Source organism: Cavia porcellus, unplaced genomic scaffold (genome assembly GCF_034190915.1).
Source record: "Cavia porcellus strain 051 isolate PalLab524CR breed Dunkin Hartley unplaced genomic scaffold, mCavPor4.1 scaffold_19, whole genome shotgun sequence".
In the NCBI taxonomy this organism is placed as follows: domain Eukaryota; kingdom Metazoa; phylum Chordata; class Mammalia; order Rodentia; family Caviidae; genus Cavia; species Cavia porcellus.
The window spans coordinates 2356080-2365863 of NW_026947502.1; the positions used below are offsets into that span (position 1 = coordinate 2356080).

Genomic DNA, 9784 nt, shown 5'->3' on the forward strand with positions numbered 1-9784 from the left:
GATGGCAATATGCCTGACCTCAAATTAGGGAAATTTCAGGTGTAAAACACAACCAATCAGAAAAAAACAGAACTTCATCAAAATTAACTTATGTAACAAAACATATCAAAAACAGTAAAGCCACAGAATAGGGCAAAGCATTTTCAAATGACCTGTCTTCTTAGAACCCAAAATATATGAAGAACTCTTACAATGTCTGAAATATATAAAGAATTCTTACAATGCAACAACAAAGGTGCAGAAAATTCAGTTAAAAATGAGTCAAGGACTAGTTAGGCCTGGTGGCATGTGTGCATAATTTCAGCTACCCAGGAAGCTGAGGCAGAAATACTGCAAGTTCAAGACCAATCTGAGCAACTTAGTGGGACCCTGCCTCAAAATAAGAAAGAAAAACAAGGGTCTAGCTTAGTGGTAGACACACTTGCCTAGCATGTGTGAGGCCCTGGATTCAACTCTTAGTACCATGAAAAAAATAAATAAAAGAAGGCAAAAAGAAAGAGAGGGAGGGAGGAGGGCAGGAAGGGAGGAGGGAAAGAAAGAAAAGACTTAGCCATTTTCCCAAAGAAGCTGTACAGATAGTCAGTAGCCACACAGAAAGATATTTAACATCCTCTGTTACAAGAAAAATGAGGTACCACATCATACCCATTATGATGGAAATTTTTTATAAAATAAAGAGTGCTTGCTTTATAGCACATATACTAAAAATTGGGATGATACTGTGATTAGCATGGCCCCTGCTCAAGGATGACACACAGATTTGTGAGGTGTTCCATATTTTAATAAAATAAAAAGATACAACAACTATTGGTAAAGATAAGGAGAGATTAGAACCCTTGTACATACTGGATGGAAATATAAAAGGGTACAGCTTCTGTCATAAACAGTTTGACTATACACAGACATTCACAGAGAAACAGAGACATAAACCATCCAGGTGTCCATTGCTTGATGTGTGGATAAATGAGTGTGGTATATCTCCACTGATTATTATTCAGCAATCAAAAATACAAATTCTGATACTGTGGTGGTCCCCTGCTTCCTGAGATATGAAGGATCCAGAGAAAATAATTTGGAAAGGAAAAATTATTTATTAAAGCACAGGCCTCATGACGCAGCCTCCAGTAGCCAATATGGAAGACTGCGCACCTAACAGCTAAAGGGCAGGGTTTTTATCCTGTAAAACTGAAAACAGCTAAGAGAGGAAAAGAAAGTGATCTAAAGGATATAACTACATGTGTATTTAAGTGTGTAGGATAGAAAACCATATTACTGAGTTTTTGTTGGATCATTGAACAGAACTGTCTGCAATCTCACTGTATGAATGTCCATTTTGTATGCTTTAATTTTGTAATTTGGACAACTGTTTCTAAGATGACAATATGTAATCTATTAACTAGTGATTTCTTACTGTATATTTTTTTCTTGAAATTCTATATTACTTGTACCCTTTTACTGCTTTGTTTTGTTTTGTTTTTCTCTCTTTAAATAAATAAAAAAAAAACCAAACAGCTGCTGGTCTCACAATGCAGAGGGGTGGAGTTTGCAGCGCACTACAGAACAGGAACACCACGGTTACATTTCTTGGGAAGAACAAGGTTCAGGTGGGCTAACAAGCAAGTTTAGATTAGGCAAACATCCTATTCTGCTCTTAGAGTTACCTTTGATCTTTCTCTTGCCTCCGGGGAGACTTATAAGGGTTTTTTTTAATATAGGTTACAACAGATATGTGCTTCAATCCAGAAGAAACTTCCAGTATGCTAAGGAAAAGTAGCCATGCATGGAAGGCAATTGAATCACCAGATTCAATTTATGGAGGAACTTGCCTAGCATGTGCAAGGCTTCTGTGTACAGAATTTCTTTCAAGGGATGATGAAACAATTCTGGAGCATTATGATAATAATGGCTGTACAAACTGCAAATATACTAAATGCCACTAAATTGTATATTTTAAATATACAATTTTTGAATGGAGAATCTGCATTTTACTAAAATAAAAATAAGAGCATAGTATTTTGTAGGTATTCAACACAAGGAAAAATAGGAATTGTGGTAATAACTGTGGCTTATCTTATGTGGAAATTATCTTTTAGCAAAAATTATGAAGAAGGGGAATCTAAATAAATTAGGTTTTTTTGTTTGTTTGTTTGGTCTTGGCATGATGAAGGAGGAACTCTGAAAAGGAATATGGTGATGGAGTATAGTGATACACACCTGTAAGCGCAGCTACTCAGGAGGCCGAGATAGGAGGATCACAGGTTCAAGGCCAACCTGGGCTACTTAGTGAAGCCCTCCTCAAAATAAAAATATAAAGAAAGGACTAGAAATATAGGTCAGTGTCAAAATGCTTACCTAGCATACTCAAGCACTAGGACCACACACCAAAGAAAGTAACAGGTTCTAGCGTCCTACCTATAGTAGTAGCCAGTAATTAAATATGGTTATTTATATTTATAATTGTAAATTAAAAATTAAGTTCCTAGCTGCAGTTTCAATACTTCTTAGCCACCTGGGCCAGCGGCTGTCGTATCAAGTAGAGCAGGTAGAGGACATTTCCATCACGGGCACTGCTGGTCCCTCCACAGTAAGTCCCGCAGTAGGGACTGCTTGGAAGCACGTCCAGCGGGCAGCCTATGTGGTGCTGGGAACCAGCAGCGCCTGGCACCCTCACAGCCCCTCTTCCTGTGCCTAATCCCACAGGCACCAAGGATGCCTTCCTGCCCCCAACAGAATGAACTAAAAATGAGATTTGGAACCAAAACGAGGCGACTCTCCTATGTTTACCGTAGTGGCTAGGACTGGAGGACCACAGACGAGCATACAAGAAGGTCAAGGCCAGGGAGCTGCTCGGCTTCCTCCACAGCTTCACTTCTGCAGCTCATCCACTGAGCACCCTCCTAGCACAGCCCTGGCCCGGTCTTTCTCAAGGAGCAGGGCATGTTTCCTCCACTTCTGGCTTCAAGGCCTAGGCACCTCTGGGGAAGGCCTTCTTGCTGTGTCTTAACACTGCAAATGTCATATATCAAAATACACACGAGAAGGTGCAGGACACAGCTTTAGAATAAACCTGCCTTCTCAATGAGGAGTCACCACCACAGCAACCTCAATCCACCAAGGTTGGAACCTGCAGACCTGCAGACCAGCTGTTAAAGGCCCTACCTCTTGGCTTGGCTGCTTGGAGCATTAGGCTTCTAACCCATGAACTTTGAGGATGTCCCCAAACCCTGGCATCTATTGTCCTTTTCTTACTGTGCATTACCAGCGCTCGGAGGATTGTTCTCTGTCACAGACCAACTTTCGGATTCCAAGATGACAGCTTTCAATCCTGCTTCAGCCTGCTAGAGCTCCTTTGTATTTTGGTGAGCTTTGGTTGGTGGTGGTTGTTTGTTTTCATTTTTCAGAGGCAGAGTCTTGCTGTGTTGCCCTGGCCGCTCTTGAATGTCTGGGGCCAAGTGACTTTCCTGTCTCCACTTCCTGAGTGGCTGGGGCTACAGAAACCCACCACTGCTCCCAGCCTTGTCTCCAGCTTCAATAGAACACCTGAGCCTCGTTTCCTGCTCCTGAAGTGGCCAAGGACACCAAGCCCTTGAGGAATCCCTAAATAGCTGGGTGTGGCGGCATACACCTATAATTCAGGGCCACCAGGCTGAGGTGGGAGGAGCCATTTGCGCTCCAGGCCAGCCTGAGCTACCTAGTGAGACTATTTATTAAAAATATCAGATCTCTGAATAAAATAGCTACATAGCAGTCTGTCTTTTGCATTACATTTTACACATTTCCAGGAAAATATAACTTTAAATCGAATCGACTTCTCTGTGAAGATCCAAGTTCCACAACTCTTTCTTTCAAACAAATTTCATTACTAAAACTAGACATATTTTTCACTTCTCTACAAATGACTAAAATGTGATGAAATGATGAGCATTACATCCGTTCTCCCCGGAAGCAGGCAGGTCTCCTGAGAAACAGTAGGCTGGAAGACCACTAGAGGGCGCCCTTGCATTAGGGCTTTTCCTGCAAAAGAAGCCGATTCTTTCTATGTCTATTTACTTACTTCCTGACCTACTTATTTATTTGAGGACACTGGTTTGTGTTCAAGCCCCTAAGCAGCACACAGGGTCCTGCCAACTCCTCAGGTGTTGGTATTCTTAAGACAGAGTCACCAGATGCAAGTGTGAGCGTGGGTATACATGGTTGTGATTTGAGGGCCTAATCAGGACTTGAAACAGCAAGAAAGCGCTTGATGCCCACTGTGTAGAGACGCCAGTACCATGGCACTTGGGTTCCCAAAAAGAGTCAGGAGTCAGGAAGAGCAGTAAAACCACTCTCCTTCATCAGCCAGTGCTGATGGAGTTTAATTAAAGCAGCCCAGAGTAAAGGAGAATAGAGGGCTGACTGGTGTAACTGCCAGTCTTCCTGTGCAGGTCCAGGTGGAATTTATGGATAATCCTAGCCCATCCTGCAACTGTTGTGACTGTACCCTTCCCTTATTTTTCTTGTTTGTTTGTTTAATTGATTGATTGATTGATTTTTAAAGCAGTCCTGGAGAGTGTGAGGTTATGAGTTCAATCCCCAGTACAAACAACAACAACAGAAACAGCATCTTGCTTTGTAGTGCAGGCTGGCCTCAAATTTACAGCGATCCTCCTGCCTCAGCCTCATGAGTGCTGGGATTACAGGTGTGAGCCACTACACCTGGCTTGTATCCTTTACTTCTCATCTAGGTCTATCTTGCTCTGGTTTCTGTTTCTGCTGTTTAATGTTACCAGGCAGTTGAGGTCATTTAAGGTCAAGCCTTAGGGTTCCTTGCCTGTGTCCTGTGTAAAACAGCTTGAACTGCTTTTTTTTTTTAAATTTTTTCAGGAAAGGATCTTCTTATATTGTTCAAGCTGCCTTGAACTCACTGTATAACCCAGGCTGACCTCAACTTCACAGCAATCCTCCTGCCTCAGCCTCCCAAGTACTGGGATTTCAGACATGCATTACCATGCCTGCTTGTTGAACAGCTTTTAGGAACAAGAAAATCTGTTTTATGGCTCATGTTCAGTCTCTGTGATGCTTTTCCCTGGATCGTGGCTCTGTCTAGCAGGAGCCTTCTTGTGCTAAAGCAGAAGCCCCTGGGCTCTCAGTACCCAGGTGTACCTGACCTTCTTCACAGTGCCCTGGGCACAGACTGGAGGCACAATACCTTTGGAGTCCTCAAGTATAGGCCAGGGCTGTCTGGGATGGCACCTCAGGACCAAACCATCAGCTACCATTCCTAGCCCCCCCACCTCCGCCCAGAGCCCAGGGGAAATTCCATACATTTCTGCAGCATGCCAGGACTGAACACTATAGTATCATGAATATCCCCTGGAGACCCCTGTGTGACAGCTCTGACCCCACCTACTCCCAGAGTCCAGCTAAAGGCATGGGCTTGTCTCCACGTGACAGGGCCAGCTCAGGAAAACCCCCAGGGACAGAGTGACAGCCTGACCTCTGCCCATTGGATTAAGGAAGCAGAGGCCACCATTGCATTTCCTACAGGACAGCAAGAAACCATGGAGGAATGTCCCAAAGATGCAGTACCAAAGAGGGCTAGGAAGGACCACAGGAGTTTCCCACAACGGAGAGCACCAGGGCCACTCATGCTACACTTCTGCAGGTCAAATTTCTACCCACACTAGAGAATGGAACATCCCTCCACCCAAAGAAAGAAATGAAATGATACAGCAATTGAACCATCAAGAATGTAATCAAAGTGCATCCTGTTTACCACATGAGTAGATCCTGGCTTGGTGAAATCACCTCATTTATGGCTCTGTCAGGTTTATGATCTTCATGCTGGCTTCCAGCACAGCCTTAGTAATTGAATCAGCTCCTTCTAACTGATAGAGCAGCCAAATCCCACGCCAAGAACCAGAACACACACTGCGAGGTTGGCCAGAGGGCTTTTAATCAAAGGAAGCACAAGTGGCACTTTACCCAGCAGATCAGGGCAAGGTTCCAGTCAGGCAGAAACATCTTTTATGGGTCATAAGCAAGAGGACTCAGTGGAGGGAAGGGGGTTAGGCAGATGTGTCTTCTTCTGATTGATTGGTTGGTCTCGCTGGGCTGTGGGCCTGCTGCCAGTTGGAGGTTTTCGTTTCGCCTCTGTTGCTTTTGATTATTGTTGGTCCTCACCGGGTAGAATGAACTTGTACTGTCTGAGTTTGGGGCCGCTTCCTCTTTCAGGGAGAGGAGGGGAGGCCTTATCACTAATGGCTTTTTCCCGTGGCATTCCCTGGCCCCCTTTTCCCATTGAAAACTTCTCCCCTCCCAGCCTCTGATCCCAGTGACTGACACGTGGCGGGGTCTCACTGTCCCTACAGCACTTGCAGCACTTTGCAGTGATGGACGCTTTTCCATGCAGATCCCGCGTCCCAGGTCTCTGTCCTGAATGACTTATTGTCACTTACCCCTTATTTTTCTCTTTGCTAACTGTGGACTAAGGAGGACAAAGTAATGGAGATTACAGCTGTTTGCCCAGTAGCACTTTCCCCGGGAAGATGGCGGCTCAGTGAGCACCGACTTGACTATTTTCCCCCCACCCGACCAGCACACACAGGAGAAAAAACAGCTCTGGAGGGGCTGGGACCTCCTGGGTTGCCTGTGAAATTTCAGCCAGAGCATAGAACATAAAGCTAGGGGGTCGCTTAGAGATAGAGATTATCAGGCCCTTCACCCCAAATTCACTGAAGAGAGATAGACTTCATCAGCTCCGTACATCCAAGATGTGTCCTCTTGACAAAACCCTGCATAAAGGAGTTGAGCCAGATGATTCCCATCGCATCTCTAAGTGACTTGGGCAGATGTGTAGGGCTGAGAATGGACCTTACTAGGGAGGGTCTGCCCGGCATCTGCCAGGCTGGCAGGCAGGCAGATATGAGACCTATGAACACTCCCAAAGTAGATCAAGCTGGGCATGGTGGCGCACACTTGTAATCCCAACATTCAGGAGACGGGGGCAGGAGGTTCACCATGAGTTCGAGGCCAACCTGGGCTACAAAATGACTACAAAGCTTGCCTGAACTACATAGTGAGAGCTTGCCTCAAGAAACAAACACAAAAATAAAAACAAAGTGAATCAGAACTACCCACTTGTGTGATAAATCCCAGTCAGTAGGTAGGTAAAATATAAATTCTCTCCCTTTATAGGGAAAACACCAAGACTTGGAGAGGCCTAAAGACCTGCTGGCTTGGCCAGTCCACTTGAGATCACTCACTGATAGACGGACGCAGAAACATCTTAACAGGAATTCAGCAGCCCCAGCTGAGACCCTTCTTCCTCTCCCCCCCCTCAAATACCGGGCAGTCTCCTAAGAGAAGACAGGATCTGTAAAAGACACAGGAAAGAGACAAAATCATTTTGATAAATTTGATCCAGGAAATGTGAATAAATAGGTCTGAAATAAATAGGTAATAAATAGGTCTGAAATAAATAGGTATGAATACATATATATATTATATATACATATATATACATGCATATTGTTGTTCAGACAGGCTAAATAGTTTTAATAAGGTTTAGTACTATTTACGTAGCCACCTATTTGGAGGGTTTTTGTTTTTGAGCATTTTGACTTTTCAAATACCTGGTGTCTTCACTAAGTAAACTTAAAAGTTCTATTATTGGCAGGACAGTTGAGAGACAGAAAGAACTCGTGATAAAATAATTAGGTTATTATTTTTGAATTTATTTATTTATTTATTTTTGGTGCTAGGGATTGAACTCATGATCTTGTGCTTGCTAAGTAGGCACTTGTGCCACTGAGCTAAATCCCTGGCCGAAAATAATTAGACTAAAAACAAACACTCCAAATACTGCACATTACTTATAAAACCAAAAGAGAACACTTCTGTCAAACTCCAAAACTTCTACACATAAGGATTGATCATCTTAAACCAAGTGTAGTGATGTATGCCTATAATCCTAACACTGGCGAGGCCGAGGTAGGAGGTTTGCCTTGACGCCAGCCTGGTCTACATAGTGAGTTCTAGGTAAGTCTAAACTACATAGCAAGACTGAAACAAACAAAAAAGTTGATAGTTTTAAACTAGGCACTGTAGCCTACAGCTGTAATTCTAGCACCCTGGGAGTCTGAGGCAAGAGGATTACAAGTTCCAGCCCAGTCTGGGCAATTTAGCAATGTAGAAACTGTCTCAAAATAAAAAGGGCATGGTGTTTAGCTCACTAAGAAGAACCTAGTACTGCAGAAACAAAAAGAAATTTTTTATCTACTTTGTAGGCTCAGTTATTTATGTATGAAACAAAGTGGCAAAATATATTGAGAAAGAGTTGCGTTACAGAGCACTTCTTGTTCACATTTCTTTTTTAAAAATTTTACAGTTAGTGCATGTGTGCAGCACCCGAGGGTGATACTCAGTACCATGGGGTCAGTGGGCCCAGGTACACAACACAGATTAATGTTTTTCATGCTGCTTCTCCTCCTCTCTCTACTCCCTCCATCTTTTGGCCCCCTTCCCCTTTGCAAGAAATCCATCTACCCATGTTTCTTGTTTTCTATCCTGTACTTTGCTCTTTATACTATTCAGTTCTTATATGAGGGATATTTAAGCTTGTACATCTGATTTATTTCACTGAATACTATGGTCTCAAGGTGCATCCATTTGCCACAGATGACTCAGGTTTATCCTGTACAGCAAAGTAGTATTCCACTGTGCGTACGCACATTTTCTTTATCCATGTGTTTGTCAGTGGATATACAGGCTGCCTCCAAGCTTCAGTTGTTATGGGTTGTGATACTGTCAACATGGGTGTGCATGACTCATTGTAATATGCCTTCAACTCTTTGGGGAAGAGCTGGGTAAAATGTTACTTCTGCTTTGAGTTTTCTGAGGACTCTCCATACTGATTTCTGTTTCTTTCTTTTCTTTTAAAAAAAATTTTTTTAGGGGATTGAACTTGCTGCTGAGCTAATCCCCAGCCCCTCCATACTGGTCTCCACAGTGGTTGTGCTACTTTACACTCCCACCAATCACATAAAAGGCTTCCTTTTCCCCACATTCTCACCAGGTTTCATTATTATTTCATTTCTTGATGATGGCCGTTCTTTCTGGAGTAAGACTGAATCACAATATTGGATTGACTTGCATTTCTTTAATGGCCAGAAATGTTGAACATTTTAAAAATATATTTATTGGCAACTTGTACTTATTCTTTCAAAAAGTATTTGTTCACTTTAGTTGCTCATTTTTTGCCTGGGTCTTTTATTGGGGGAGGTCCAATTTATATATATATATATTTATTTATTTATTCATTTTATACCGGGGATCGAACTCACAACCCCATACTTGCCAGGCAGGTGCTTATGCCACTGAGCTAAATCCCCAGCTATATTCTAATAATAGTTCTCTTTGAAGGTGTGGTTGGGAAAAAACCCATTATACAGTTGTCTTGTCATTCTGTTGGTTGTTTGCTTCGTGGCACAGAAGCTGTTTAATTTGGTAGAATCTCATTTGTTGATTCTTGATTTTTTTTTCCCTGTGCAACAGGGGTTCTGTCGTAAGTTTTGTTTACAACTACTACTTTAAGAGTTTTACCTATTTTATGTTCCAACAGTTGATTCTGTTTAAATATTTATATCTTTAAACATCTTTTAGATGTTTTTCATTTGGATTTTAGTTTACGGTATGATGAGAGATACAGAAGTGGATTCAATCTATTGCACACAATGGCCAATTTTCCAGCATAACTGTGTCAATTTCTTAAATGTAAACATATTTTAATACATGGTTCATTAAT

General features: G+C 42.5%; 1 non-coding gene across 1 annotated transcript; it reads left to right on the forward strand.

Annotated features, from left to right (window-relative positions):
* Nucleotides 1–678: 678 nt before the first annotated feature.
* On the forward strand, nt 679–782 carry LOC111757435 (U6 spliceosomal RNA). Its single transcript, XR_002791784.1, has one exon. It is a non-coding gene; the product is annotated as a U6 spliceosomal RNA (small nuclear RNA).
* The last annotated feature ends 9002 nt before the right edge of the window (nt 783–9784 follow it).